Source organism: Colias philodice, chromosome 26 (assembly GCF_061535455.1).
Source record: "Colias philodice isolate Cphi_HAF_F1 chromosome 26, ilColPhil1 Martin Lab GWU primary, whole genome shotgun sequence".
Taxonomy (NCBI): Eukaryota; Metazoa; Arthropoda; class Insecta; order Lepidoptera; family Pieridae; genus Colias; species Colias philodice.
The window spans coordinates 7,280,404-7,297,065 of record NC_143111.1 but is presented as its reverse complement, the minus strand read 5'-3'; the positions used below and the strand labels follow the sequence as shown (position 1 = coordinate 7,297,065).

At 30.5% G+C, this 16,662-nt stretch overlaps 1 protein-coding gene across 1 annotated transcript in view; it reads right to left on the bottom strand.

Annotated features, from left to right (window-relative positions):
* The window catches only part of FMRFa (FMRFamide related propeptide), a 33,369-nt gene extending 17,120 nt beyond the window's left edge, over positions 1 to 16,249 (bottom strand). The window contains exon 1 of the mRNA XM_089711490.1: positions 16,188 to 16,249. The gene's annotated coding sequence lies outside the window, so the exon portion shown is untranslated. The remainder of the gene's footprint in view (positions 1 to 16,187) is intronic.
* Positions 16,250 to 16,662: the final 413 nt, after the last annotated feature.

Below are 16,662 nucleotides of genomic sequence, written 5' to 3'. Positions count from 1 at the left end.
TTAGTTAATAGCTACCCCAAAAACCATGAAAATGACACCCATGACGAAAAGATGTCAAATTTTCACCGGCGCCATCTTGGATTTTAGTTCTGACCTCATATTGCGTAATATCCACCCCAAAAACCATGAAAATGACACCCATGACGAAAAGATGTAAAATTTTCGTCGGCGCCATCTTGGATTTTATTTTTGACCTCATATTGGTTAATAGCTACCCCAAAAACCATGAAAATAACACCCATGACGAAAAGATGTCAAATTTTCACCGGCGCCATCTTGGATTTTAGTTCTGACCTCATATTGCGTAATATCCACCCCAAAAACCATGAAAATGACACCCATGACGAAAAGATGTAAAATTTTCGTCGGCGCCATCTTGGATTTTAGTTTTGACCTCATATTAGTTAATAGCTACCCCAAAAACCATGAAAATGACACCCATGATGAAAAGATGTAAAATTTTCGTCGGCGCCATCTTGGATTTTATTTTTGACCTCATATTGGTTAATAGCTACCCCAAAAACCATGAAAATGACACCCATGACGAAAAGATGGCAAATTTTCGTCGGCGCCATTTTGGATTTAAGTTTTGTCAAATTGCTTTACCCCACCAATCCGTTCAACAACCCATAAAAAAAGAGGATCTCAGTCAACATAATTTTTAAAACATAATTTTAAATTACAAATAACTGGAATATGAAACTTATACAGTTTACTCTTATAAAGTATCAAATATTTCAAATCACGAAAACGACAGTATACGCACAATAATCTTTTTCTAATTCGTTTTTATTTTTGGGACGAGGAGCGATACACCCGTCCTTCCAAGAGCGCTTCTGAGCGCGGTCTGACGACCCGCGAGAGCAAAATGTATGAAGAAATCGACAAGTATTTTTAATTTTGCTTATAATTGAAATAAAATTTTGATTTAGATACAAAAAAACTATCACAATCTATAAAGGACTATATATCCCTCAATAATTTATAGGTAAGAAGATAGATTAGGCTTTTAATTTTCTTAAAAGTGTACCGGTTTAGACCCCATTTTTTTGCATTTTATGCGATCATTGTGCTGGGAAAATCGTATTTCAGTGACAATTTTGTATGACGTCGTACAATTTTTATAAGATGATCGTAGAACTGAATATATTATCTTTAAATTAAGATATTACTTTGTTCTCACGTGTAAGTGCTTTGAGTTAAAATTGTACCGTAAAATAGCGGTTTTTGTTAAAAAACTGTTATAGCACCCTTAACTAAATAAATGAACTAGCAACACTAAGTACTTACTTGGTGAATGGCCAAAGTATCTGTTAATGTTTTTAACTTTGTAAGAGCATCGTTATTTATGTTTTGAATTTAGAATATAGTTTTTTTTTTCTAAGCTTTTTAAACTATGAAGAAAAATATGGGTGTTATAATTTTTTTTTTGGAAGAAATGTATTGCTGCAGATGTTGTGATATGAAAGAGATGGGCTAGAAAATATCATTGGTAAAGTAAGTGCTATTTTATAATATATTAATAGCTTTCCGCACGCGGCTTCGCCCGCTTTGCATCAAAATCCGTTGCGTAGTTTTAAAGATTTAAGCATACATAGGGACATATAGACAGAGAAAGCGACTTTATTTATTTATTATTTATTTTATTGCACGGTATTTTTACCTAATTGTATAAACTATAAATAAATTGATATCATCAAAAGCTTTTCCAGACCCATTCACTATATTTTAAAAGACATTTTTTCTATAATTTAGTTTGTGATGAAAATTCTCATTTTAAATGCTTTAACGCCATTTTATACGCATGGTAATTCACTTTAAACATAGATGAAAGGGGAAATGTAGGATGCATTAAGCAAAAAACGAATAATATTATGAGTAGGTAACTAAATACTAATCAATTGTTTTTATCAGAAAAAAATATTTAACTGTATATGAGTGAATTGTATTGAATTCCGTCATTTTTAAGCTAAGCTCATCACACCAAAATCTCATAAATACACAAGAATAAAATAAATAGCTGTCTGTATTTCCCGCTAAACATACAATAGCATTAAAACTCTTTAAGATATATCACACGAGAGACACCATCCGTCCTAACAATACTGCATTGTCACATCTCCACAATAGAGATATCAATTATTTCATTTAATCCGAGCTTAAACGCCACGTTACATGTGTTTATAGCTTTATATTGTATTTTACATTATAATATAAAGTCGCTTATATGAAGGATTTGTTAATCTCTAATTTATAAAATTCTCGTGGCGTGGTATTTGTAGCGGTATGACCGTTTCTTATGAAACTTTGTGTGCATATTGTGTAGGTCAGAGAATCGGACAACATAATATATTTTTCATACCCTTAAGTGATAAGAGTAAAGCAAAACAACGTTTGCCGGGACAGCAAATATTTTTTTTATTATAAATACGAATATTTGAATGGAAGGATAATTACTAGATCACAACTAGGCTGAAAGACCTGGATTTAATTTATTTTTATACTAGTAATAGTTAATAATTAAGTTTCCAAAGCTTTGCGTTATAAATATGATTCAATATATATAGGTTAGAATTCCATCAATGAATATTACGTTAAAAGCAATAACATGTAGGTAAGAATTATGCAAAATTTGGGATCCGTCGGATCTTTGAAGACGGGTTAGATAGGATGTCATCTTATTGAATTTTTAATATTATCTTATCTTTAATCAAGTTTAAATATAAATGGAAAAAGGTTGAGATGATCATGTAAGATAGGATTTTATAAACGACTTTCTTTTATTCATTATTTACCTATAATCATAAAATGATAAACGATACAAATTGATAAGTGATTCTGAATGTTATTACGAAGGGTATAGGTTCTTCTTTCACACTGATGTTACTCAAACATCGAATATATTGTGCTTTCTAATTAAAAATGAGGTTCATGTTTGTTATATTATGCACATGTTTACAAAATAGTCAAAAAGTTGAACATTATTTGAATTGTGTAAGGTTTTCTCAAATACAATTTATTTATTAGAAGACGTTGTGATAGTGCTATCCGCTGGTCGTAATTCTAAGTTAAGATGATCTACACGTACCACATTTAATAAATCTACATTGTGTGAAAACAAAGATGCTTTTATCATCACGATGTGTGAACTATATATAATATAATATTCTCTAAAATAGTGCGAAACGACGACCCATTTAACCGAGATGTTGATAAATAACAGTTTATACTTTAGTGAAATACATACAGGCACATTTTTTTTATTGCAGATAGGGAAAGCGCTTGACCACAATCTCGCCTGATGAAAAACTAAGAAGTGGTTACCAATACTAATATTGAAAAAATATTATGTATTTTTATCCGGATTTTATTAAAGAGCCCTTCGTAAGCAAACACAATGATATACATATCAATACATTGGTCCAGATAACCGAAATGCGGTTATCCGTAACCAAATATTAAAATATTTTTTTAGATAGACCTTGACATAAAGTCGGGAATGGCAATTTTCTTATTTTCATGCTCAATTCCCGATATATTTATTGTGGTTATTTTTAATTAAAGAGTGGGTAAGTAGTTAAAGTTTTTCTTGTGTGAATATAAAGATTAATAAATTAAATAATCAAATAGGTACGTAAACTATGGAGCAACTTTAATTGTACGTACATACCTATTATACAACAAATAGGTATATTAACAAAGCGTAAACTTATTAAATTATTCTAGAAGAAACTTTTCTAGGTATTTCCCTCCTTTTCATTTCTGCCAATTGCATATCTGCGTTCTCTTTCTCAATGTTTTGATTATAATTCAAAATGTATTTGTTAAATTGATACCCGAGTTTCACAATATTAAATTAAAATCGCCCGTTATTAATCTTCACGTGATTTGTTAATTTTGTTTATAATTTATTATTATAAGCCGTAGGTATATATTTTTAGACAAAGTTTTAAAACAACACCTGTGTGTGTGAATTTATGAAATGAAATTAGGAATAATGAGGGTCCAACCCTCTTCATGCTAAAAAATGTATTGGAAGTAAACTGTTAATGACATCAAAGAATGTTTCACCCTACAGGATGTATTTTGTTAGTTTGTTTACAAAATTTTAGTAGATTTTTTATGTTTTACTAACAATGTATCGGAGAGATACAATAATTAATGTACTAATACTAATAGGTAAATAACATGTATTTTTCCTGAATGAATGAAGGAATAAAGTTAAAATATGAAATATATAAAAGCTCTTTTACTTATTATTCAAAATATTATGATAGAGCTTTTGTTGATGCACTGTTGCACATAATATTTAATCCATGGACGTATAAAAAAAGACGGACACCGTATTACGAACAAACAACGTGAAGCCACCATAGTAAGCTAGCGATCGTGTAAAGACAATAAACACGCACACACTCTCACCATAGTAAGCTAGTCGGCCGCCATTACGTCGTGAACTACCGACTGATTAACTGCGTCACTGTTTCACAAAAAATATTTAAAATGCCGTCTTGCGTGGTAAATGGTGTCGCAACAGTACAATTTTAAATAACAAAACACAAGGGATTACATTCCACTGGGAAGCAAGTTATTCCTTTTATGTTTTAATGGCAAAATTATTACGGCAAAATTTATAGAAAAAAATACAGCCGCCATTGTCATCAACACAGCTGTTGCCATGGCAACATGGCACACAAACATGGATGTTTCGCCGCCATTACTAGGCTTCACTCAATGTTTAGGCGATATACCGTCCGTCTTTTTTTATACGTCCATGATTTAATCATATTATGGATGATGTGAACCTACCTCTATATTTGTATTTATTGGGAGTACATAATATTATAGGCTATATTTTAATTAGGTAATGATGCATCATATCGTTGCTTTACCTTATTTTAACTCGCAAGTCGCATTCCAAAGAGTTTTACAAGTAGGTATGGTTAAATGAGATTTCCGAAAAGCTTCAAAAGTAAAGTGAAATAAGTTTTGAGAAATTAATTTGGACTTTTAAGGATTTAATTTACGGTATTACATAAAAACAAAAGTATTGTGTATTATTCTTCATGATAAATAACATTATATCATAGTAAACAGATAAAACCCCATGTCTATAAAATGAGTATGAAAACATATAGTGACAACGCACTTAGACGCCTGACGGGAGTGAGTGCAAAAATAGATATTAATGCTTCCATAAAAAGCATTGCGAAATATGTAGGTACCGCAGGCGAAGCCGGGGCGGACCGCTAGTAACAATATAAATCTTTTATTTTGTACGACATGCAGTTACATCAGAATTAGTGTTGGTAAAGAGAGTTAACTATTTGCTTACAGAACTAGAGTATATTACAATATATTATCTATGGAAATTAAATAATGAATTGGTTGAAATAAATAAAGAAAAAGTATCAGTAAGTGAAAATAATAGACAGATTTTTTTCGACATTACTAGTAGGTACATACTTTCAGTTACAAACGAATCAATTTTCACTAAAAACTACTCTGCTCAATGATTCAAACATTGGTCACGTATATAATACATTATTTACGTTCTGGTTGATTTCCTACATTCATGATTATCAGGCGTACCAGTTATTGAAAATGGCCTGCTTTTAAATAAAATTGAATACACAGTTAACTACTACAAAATGGATGTATTTACTTAAATGTGTTATGTATTTTTTATTAAAATACCTGTAACACAACCAGTGTTGCTAGTTTAAAGGCTTCTTAACTATAGATAGCCTATTTGCTCCTTTGCTTGCTCTATTTAAAAAAAAAGATACCTACAATGCGTTCAAATTAAGAATATAAGATTTAGCCATTGAGATAATATTTTAATATGGAGGCGACACCGCCTAAATCACTTATGTTCCACTCAACATACGTCATGTGACGTATATTGAGCGGTATTTTTTAATGGTTTTAAAGTGAAACGCATCAAACATGCCTTCGTGTGTGTTACGATATTGCACAAATAATACAAATAATACGGAAAAGTGCAAAGGAATAACTTTCATCGTTAAGTACCTAACTAGATAATAATTTTTAAAACTTAGTTAGAGCAAAAAAATGGCGCACAGATTTTGTTCGTGGTGTCTCCTCCATACGTAGTAATATTATCTCAATGGATTTAGCGCCATTTTGTGTTCACGATCGTCATGGTTGTTAATTCAAACGAAATAATAATCTAAATTATGCAATAACGTTTACATTAATTTGATAAAAGAGTCCGGCAAAATAAATTAAATCTTTATAATTGTAATACAAATGGAGGAGAGGACAAAAAGTACTCCGAAAGGTATGTAAATGCTATTTTTCAATTGACGTGTGACACATAAAGGTCATTGACATATTCTTAGTTGGATTGTGGTTGGATTGGATAATACAAATTGTTTTTAGAACTAGTAGGTCATTTGTAAGAAATTGGAAATAATACTTTTCCTAATTAGGGTATTTAGTTTTAATTGAATAGTTACACAGAAATCGTTCCAAGAATATAAATTAAATAAAACAATTCGTGGAATCAGTTGAAAGAGTATATTGCATATAAATGTATTCCTTAGAATTGGTAAGTCTTCGTGATAAAATATAAATATTTGAGCCTCTTTTAATTGAAAATTAGAAAAATGAAATTAAATGCAGCATCATGTTGTATTATAATGTAATGTACCTATATGTGCAAAAGTACACATGTATTGCAAATTAGTTAATACTAGCTTTCCGCCCGCGGCTTCGCTCACTTTATCTAAAACTTAACACATTATATAACTTCCTCGAGAACCACTCAATAGAATCTCTTGCGTAGTTGTAAAGATCTATATTTTACACTCATGTATATTATACAGTGAAACCTGGTTAAGTGAGACATCAAGGGATCTGCAATGTCGTTTCACTTATAGAGGTATTCCACTTACCCAGTGTCTCAGATATACAGGTATAAATAAATATCTGTCTCATTTACAGAGGGGTGATAACGATTGTAGCTTTCGTTTTGACATTTTTTCAAATAAACATCTGTATGATAGTAAAGCGAAACTAAAACTGAAGGTAATTGAAGCTCAAAATTTGTACTTACGTACTTGGAATTACGTGTGGAATTTGTGGGTTGAATAACAATGAGTAAACAAACAATGTTATCTCAGTTACAGAGGTTTATGCATATAAAATTTACTCGCTGTCTCAGTTATAGAGGTAACTATGATGATAAATCGAAAGAACAAATCCCAGATATAGAGGTTTACCTCGTCCCACTAACAGAGGTAATTCAGTGCCAAAGTGTTGGGACCTCAGCATGAGTTCCAGTTATGGAGGTTTCTCACTTATCCAGGTCCCACTTAACCAAGTTTCACTGTATATGTTTTATACTATGTAGTGAAGACAATATTTCCTTTCTTTCAGACACAGGCTACTTAGGGCGTCTTCCGTTATGCACTGCAACCACTGCACAGTGCTATCACTGTAGAAAAATTCGTTCCGTTATGGACTGCCAGTATACTGCCGCAGTACCCTAGGGAAATTTATGACGTCATTAATCGCCGCCATATTCTACTGTGAGCACTGGCGTTTTCGAGGTAAGGTACTCGCAGTACTTTGATCACGTGATCAGTCCACAGAGCAAGTAATAATTAATATGATCAGTCAAAACCACTCGAGTGCCTAACGTCTTATAAACAAAGCTACAGTATAATCAGAAAATTTTAAAGTTCTGTAATTAGTTTGGATTAATAAAAAAAATAAAACAATGGAAGAATTGCAAAAATTAACTTTATTAGACTGTGTTGAAAATGTTCAATACGAGCTGAAAGTTCTTTTTTATTCTTTTTTATGAAAAAGTACTTACTTTTATTATATTATAAATTCAATTTACAATCAATATAAATTAAAATATTTTTAATTGGACAGTACTCCAAAACAGTTTATTTTTATGTTCTAGAAAACTTTAATACACTCATTTGAATGCTGCGTCAAAAAATGCGGCTGACAGTATACTGGATTGCGTTCCGTTTTAAATCGTAACCAGTATAACTGGCTATAAAGGAACGGCTTCACAGTATACTGAATTGACGTCACACCTTACAGTGGTCGCAGTGCATAACGGAATACGCCCTTAGTTTGGTGTGATTTTCCATCTCTTTCGCACACAATTATTTATTATGACCACCATATATTTTGGGCTTATACATCAGTTATCTACTTTCCACTAAGATAGCATGACTCAATTTATTTTTAGCTATTTATTCATACAGTATTGCGTTAGAATTTAATTAAACGAATTATAACAGAAACATCTTAACAATATAAAGGGGTGTAAATTGAATAATTGATGAGGATTTTAATTAAAATTAAATGTCATTGTCACATTTACAGACGCTCTCGATTATTTAACTATCTTTTAATTAACCAATTGTTAGCGAAATTAAGTCAATTTTTATCAAATATTATGTATCCTATTTCGTAGATTGTATGTTTAATTGTTTGTTAGTAGTATTTGTATAGATAATTATAGAGTTAGTCAGTACCGTACGTTTAATCATGTACAGTTAATTGGTGTGTGTAATAATAAATAAATAGTTTAAATAAATTATGATGAACAAACCCGATACATAATATGTTAAATTTATAATAAAAAGATCAAAGGCGTAAAAAATGTTTTTACAGCTGGTTATGACTTATGGTACTACTACATTCAAACGAAACTGGGTTATTTTCTTTTGTTAATGTTTAAACGAATGTTTAAATCAATTTAAATGACCTCACTGTTAAGTGTGGAAACGTGACTCGAATTTCATAATTACATGAATAAATTGCATTTCAATACCGTTAAAAGTTGAGGTACGACGCCCATTTCAAAAACTGTATAATAAATTAAGTGAAGTAAACTGTGTTCGTATTGAAATTTATGGATTTTTAAGCTATTGCATAGCTTCTATCGCGGGCGTTGAGCGCCGGGACCGAATCCAGAAATTTAGTTACGAAAATCACGCTCCCCACTCTGATGGGCTCGGAGGTGTGGCTTGAAGGCATAGCATGCAATAGCTTTACCGCGGCAGTCCTCGAGTGCCACACGTCTTTTTTTTGTTGTTGTTGGACAGTCAATTTATCGAGGAAGACTAAAGATAACATCATTTTGGATCAGTAGGACCAATAGCAATAGTGAAAAATGATTCAAAAATATTCCTTTCGCGGGGGTTAGACGTAGTTTTGTGGATCTAAATCATCTATATATTCAAGAAACTGAGAGAAAAGCTGTCTTTACGACAATTTTCCGGTTTCACTTCTCAATCGCTGAACGAAATTTGATTTGTTTCTAATAATAAAAAGATAGAAATTAAGAGAAGGACGCAAATTACTAAAACTTCAATACCTCTTTATTTTTGTACCCATATAAAAGGGAATACAGGAAAGTTTTTCTATATAATTATTAATAAGTACTGAACTCATAACGCACTAAACATGAAAAGATATAGACAACAAAAGAAATATAGATTAAAAATATAAACTGCAAATAGTTTATCTCAACCATAACAATTTATTTATTTCCACATAACGGAAGGTAGACAAATTCAATTTACATTAAAGTTATGAAAACAAAAACATCTTGTGCAGTTTTCTGTTGAAAATGAATGTTTAATACCAACACGAGATGGCCTGAAGCGTTTTGTATAATAACTAAATAATAATTTTAAATGTTTTATTTATTCTTGTACAAATACTTACGTAGATAAACAGTTTAAAATTGTATTTTCATTAATATTTTCAGGAGTATTAAGAAATTATATTTATCTATCATTATTTTTAAGTAACTTTTGTTTAGAACGTAGGCATAATGTTAATAACATAATTAGGAGAAGCCACTGGCTCCTGAGACAGTGTTTTACTAATACAGGAGCCTTGATTCATATTCAAGCTGTATTTACTATGTTAAAGTCTTATTTTATCTATCTAGTAACTTTGTCAAACATATTTTCAATTATTGACATGAAGATCTGTATTACTCAAGACTGTATAATTAAAGATACAAATAAAACCGGCTACTCACGTACCTGCAGCAGGGGCAATTTTGAAATTGGACCCTTAATTATTGTGATGTGTATATGCAAGCGGGGGCAATTTAGAGAACAACTGAAATTGCTCCGACCGCCGACAAACCGAGATTGTTTGTGCCCCTGCGGCAGGTATGTGAGTAGCCGGCCTAATCCTACTAATTTTAGAAACATGAAAGTATTTTAATTGTTAAAACGCAACAATTATGCTAGAAGAAGTAATGAGGATTCGAAAAAGGTTCAGAAATAAATGAATTTAAATTAATTTAAAGGTCAAAGAATCGTATACATATTGCTTTTCATAAGTTTATATTATCCTTTGATCCGGTTTGCGAAACATTTAAGGGTTTTGTTACTAAGAGAATAAAATGGTGATTTTTAAACGTATTTATTAATTAAAAACTCAGTCTAGACTTTATGCAGCATTTGAAAATCTATCTATTTATTTATTTATAACTCATTATTGTACAAAACAATTTAAGAAATGTAGTACAAACTAATAAGGTGCAACAATTATTTTGCACAATAGGTGGCCTTATTGCTACACAGCAATCTCTTCCAGGCAACCTGGTAGGAAAGGAAATGTGAGAAGAATAAGGATAGAGGATCTATTTGAATATGTAGATAATAATATGTACTTAATGCATTATGTTGGAAATAATAATTGAATGTTAATTTTGTACATTTTCATTTATTTTTAACTTGTACCTATACCAAATCTTGCTTAAATTTTGACTAGATTGCGTTACGACAAATATTTTATCAATATTAATAAGATCACAGTTTATTACATTGTTATTTACAATTATAGGTAGTATTTTACCATATAATTGTTATAGGTAATTTGTTTTTTATTTTGTTGCGATCTTATAGAAGATAAATTTTTGATCATTTTTTCTTAGTACCTAATGACTACTGAATTCCAAAACTACTAAGTCAATTTGGGGAATTCTCTCATAGCTAATAAAGCTGAAGCTAATAAATAGAATACGGATTATTTTCTTTAATTAAAGTTAATGTTAAAATAAATTGATTGTATCCAAAATCCTCACATTATTATTCTGGGTTTGGTGTCCTATTTAATTAAACATTGTTTCATTTGATGGTGATTTAAATAATTTTGTTAAATCGTAAAATACTAACCTTAAAAGAGGATATCGTTTGGAAAAGTAAAGATTTGTAACCGATTTAAATTGCGGCACGCATTTGAATACTTTTACAAGGAGCGTGATAATATATATGGTTTTATAATGATTAAATCGTGTTGTTTATGGTTATATTGTATTTCAACAATTGCGTTATTTATTTTATTTATTTACTAGCTTACCGCCCGCGGCTTCGCCCGCGTTTTCAAAGAAAAACCCGTTCCCGTAGGATTTCCGGGATAAAACCTATCCTATGTCCTTTCTCGGGTATCAAAATATCTCTATACCAAATTTCATGCAAATTGGTTCAGTAGTTAAGGCGTGATTGAGTAACAGACAGACAGACAGAGTTACTTTCGCATTTATAATATTAGTATGGATTTAACAGTTTGTTACACATATTATTTTTCTAAAATTTAAAAATAAATACTTGTACTAAATAATAAAGTCTCATAGTAACAGCTTTAATATGTGTAACGGGGCAGCCTTATCTATACTATCTATACTAATATTATAAACTGAAGAGTTTGTTTGTTTGTTTGAACGCGCTAAACTCAGGAACTACTGGTCAGATTTGAAAAATTCTTTCGGTGTTAGATAGCCCATTTATCGAGGAAGGCTTTATATCGTCACGCTAAGACTAATAGGAGCGGAGCAATGCGGGTGAAACCGCGGGGCACAGCTAGTCACTCATATTACAATACACCAGAGAAAATAAACAGAGTTTCTAATCTAGGAGTCAAAACATACAAGTACTCTGTTACTGTCATTTTCTGATTAATAAAAATATAATTATAATGGGCGTTTTAAATCCCACAAAAAAACTTTTCAATTCTAGTCATCTTGTGATAAAATCAAATGATGATAATTATAAATTATGCATCACAATTGATACGTAACAATGTTCATACATTTACATGTATACTCTAAGGCTCTAAAGTCCACAGGTCATTCAGGATACCTAGATCGGAGATAATTAACCATGCAATGAGGCACAGCTCAAAGTAGCCTGTTTACCCCACCTCGTTTAAAGGTAGTGTTTACTATGCTAACCCCGTAGAACAGGCAAGTGAAAGGTTTCATTGGAAGCTCTAATTACAAGTAAACAATCTTATTTATTAAACTAACTCTAGACACAGGGGTTTTAGAATATAATGTTCTAAAAGCTACATTCAGGACAAATATAAATAAATTATCTATTTATTTTCAGGACAATTTACGCACACGGCATTGATCCCACACTAAGCTTTTCGCTTGTGTTATGGAAACCAGATGACTGATAAACATAAATCGGAATCGAACCCACGACCTCTGACTTGGAAGGCAAATATTATAGTGAAATTATTGTTTTTGTCACTTAGAAATCGAGTATAGGAACATTTAACCCGGAATTTGTACCAACCAAATATAAATTTTTACTTAGTTTGCCACATAACTTTTGATTTTGATTGTGCTGTTGAAATAGAACTGTTATTTTTTACATCCAAATGGGAATTTATTTGTTTATTGTTGTTGTAGAATTTTTTTAACGAAAAACTACTTTTTTTCCATTTACTTATTGATTGCTTGTGACTGTGTAGTATCCTATAGTTAGAAAATATTTTTAAATCGATTGCATTTGGATAAGTTACATGACTGTATCAAATTCGCACAAGAAATATCATACAATCTGATAAATAATTGTCTAATGATTTCAGATTACTGTTAAATATAAATTATTAAATTATAATCAAGTTATTTATGTAAATTGTATTAAATCCTCTACTATGTCCTTATTAATTGATAGATGACTAAAGTTATGTGACCGTATAGAGATCCATCTTTTAGGCTCTTTACTAAATAATAATATTTAAATATATTTTTTGAGGATTTTGTAAATATGTTTCGTATTTTTTTTAAAGTATACTTTTTCACGCGGTTTTACCCGCATTACTCTGTTCCTATTGGTTTTACCGTGATGATAATATCTAGCCTTTTTCAAAAAAGGGGCTATCTAACACTGAAATAATTTTTCAATTCAGACCCGCAGTTCTTGAGAATTAGCGCATAACCAACAAAACAAACAAACTCTACGGCTTTATAATATAAGTATGACTTTACCATGATGACACAAATGTCCGACTCAAGTTTTGAGTATTGATCTGTCGATTGAGTAATTTAAACATTATGTACTCATAAAATTTTGTATCATTTTATAATATTGCGAAAACTTTGCAAAGAAAACCGTGGCATACTTCGCAATATCCCCTCTGTTATGATAACAATATAAGAGAAGAAATATACTAAAAAGTTTTGCAAAATATATTTCGCGGTTATTAATCGTAAGAAATGTGATTTGGTTGCTTTCGCAATGTTAAAAAAACATGTAACTTTGCGAACTTTTAATTATTGACCTTCAAATATGTGTTATGCAAATAATATAATGTTTTAGTTTTCAGTTTATTAGAAAGGTTATTTCTGTTTTATGTGTTAAAGTATAGGTACTATAATGATAAAATTGTTCTATGTCATTTGTAAGGAATAGGTATTAGCTAGATATTACCTACTGCATAACTACTGAAATGTGTCTCAGAATTATGTACAGCTGTGTCCCGTGGTTTTACCCACATTGCTGCGATGTTATTGGTCTTAGCGTGATGCTATTATAACCTATAGCCTTTCTCAATAAGGAATTTTTCAAATGGGACCAGTAGTTCCTGAGATTAGCGCTTTCAAAACACTCTTCAGCTTTTTAACATTAGTAGTATTCTATAGAATTATAAATGTTATCTTTGTAATTTACGGTTTATTAGGAAGTTTGGTTCAGTATCAATCATTTAAAAGTATACTGTGAGCTTATCTTTAGAGCTATTTCATCATAACTAGTCAAGTATCTCAGAAGTATGTACAATGTAGTTTGTAATAAATTGAATTATGCGAGGGTAACGATAAAAATGTTCATGTATTGAAGTTTTGGACTAGTTCCAAATTCGATGGCTGCGATAAAATAAATTTATGAACATACTGACGGAAACATACATCGGAATCAGTATGTGTAATCGGAATAAAGATATTAAAACCATCTTGTTTGATAATTTCTTAGGATTTAGTAGATTTTAAGTGTTTTTTTTTTGATTCTATATTAATCTATCTATCAAAAGTTTAAGTCAAATTCCTTAAATCAAAATTATTATTTACATTAAACTAAAATTATTATTTTTAACTTTTATTAATAAGGGCGAAAGGCATTCAAATCGCAATGCCTTTCGTCTTCTACTTTTTCTTTTGTCTTATTTTTTATATATATAGATATAAGTCCAAAAGAATAAAATTAATTGTTTTTACTTGGCACAGGACTAAAGTTACTATTTCATTAAGTAATCTATATTATAAACTATTTTTGCCTTGAAATTTGTGAATAAAAGGCACATTATCAGAGTCCGTTTATCACCGATATCTGTATTTAGATATATGTATTAGGATAACACTGGATTTAAATTATTTTTGCTTGGTTAATTTTTTTCTCTGCTTGGATTAAGACAACTAGATAAATTAAAATGCACTTACTTTTCGGGCGGAGCCGGGGCAAGCTACTAGTTGTTTACAGGCTTGTATTTCGATTATTTGTTATGTACTAAACAGATGCACTAACAACTGACCTATTACTATTTATAATGTATGATATATAAATAGTTTTCTTGATCAGAATTTGACGTGGACCTGAAAATATTCATATGACGTAAAACAACACGTATATTTTTTTATAGAAGTGTAGATATGCAGGTATAAAGTTTATCTACCTAATATATGATTTGAAACTTGTAAAAGTTTAATTTCGCTTCACTACTTAGTCGCTTTTCGCCGTCTATGTGTATGTATGAGATCTTTAAAATTACGAAACAGATTTTGATGTGTTTTTTTTATAGACAGAGTGGTTCTCGAGGAAGGCTTTATTATATAATTTATTAGGTTTAGAAAAAGCGGCCGAAGATACGGGTGGAAAGCTCGTTAATAATAACACATATTAGGATAATTAATTGCTTTTTACATGCTTTATATTAGCTTCACCTGTATGTTTGTATGTTTGTAACCGACTTCTTTGGGCGCGATTTTGACCCACTTTAAATGGCCAGATTTCGTTCAAACTTTGTAGATTTATTGAGGACCGATGACAATACACTAATTATTTGATAAAATTTTCTATTTTTTTAGTTCGGTTTTCTATAAAAAGCGTGTTTTTTAGTTTTTTTAAACTATTATTTATTATAATTCAAAAAATTATCATTACCTAGTTAAAGTAATGTTGAGTTTATGCTTAAGTTTGATAATTGTATTATAGTACAACAAACTACATATTATATTGAACTAAAAGGTCTCTTCTCCATTAGTGATCATTATGTGTATAGTATTCACATTATGAAACAATTAATTATCAATTTTAACTTATTGGCCTGAAATATTTGCCTTCTTTTAAGACACGTTTTATTTAAACCAATTTTTTTTAAATATACATTAGTATCGTGCACTAGGCCATTTAAAACTAAATCTTAATTTATTATACTAGTTGTGGTCTGAGTAATCGTTTTTTAGTAATAGATATAATTATACAATTTTAAAATATTTTATAAACTTGACTATGTATTAAGATTAAAAATATTTATTAAGTAAATTAATAATAAATGTTTTTACAAGAAATTGTGAAGGAACCTTCTGTTATTAGATGAAATGGTTTAGGCCTGAAGCGTTAACTTAGCTTAAAAATAATAAAGAAGTGGCCGACTCTTACGCATTATTTAACGATAAATTTAATTACAAGATAAAAATGTTAAAAATATATTTAAAAATGAATTTTATAATGAAATATAATATCCTTTAATTAAATGTAAACTCTGAAAAAATATACGATACTATACTAAAGTTACCTTATACACAAATGTATGTCTCTATTTACTTCTATATGTACACTTAATATAAAATTAATCTTTAAAATAAATACAAAAACTTCAGAACTCACCGTACACACTACACTCGCGTAACTTTGAACGCGCGTAGCACGTCTACGGCGTAGCGGGACAGCTACGGTTTTGCTTTACGATAAGCTCACCCGTAGCTTATATGTGCGACGGTGGTGACGTCACTTTGAGATGTCAAGAGCATGGTACGTGGGCTTGTGGTCACAATAATTTATGGTGTTATTGTATCCTTTTTCTTAAGTTGTGTAATTATTTACTGGACATAGTATTTAAAGCGATCTGATATTCCTTTGAAGGTGAACCTTCATTGTGATCGTGTTACGAAAATTTTAAAGTATTAATTTGAGAGTTTGAATAAAAGGGTTTAAGAAGTGATAAGTAGTTGTACTGATAGAATTTAAGGCGGCTTTTAAAGTATTATTAAATATAATTCCTATAAACTATGCAATTGGCGGCCAGTTGTGAGTGCATTCGACTTGCATTTGAAACTTAGCGTTTCGTGACTATTTCTATTCT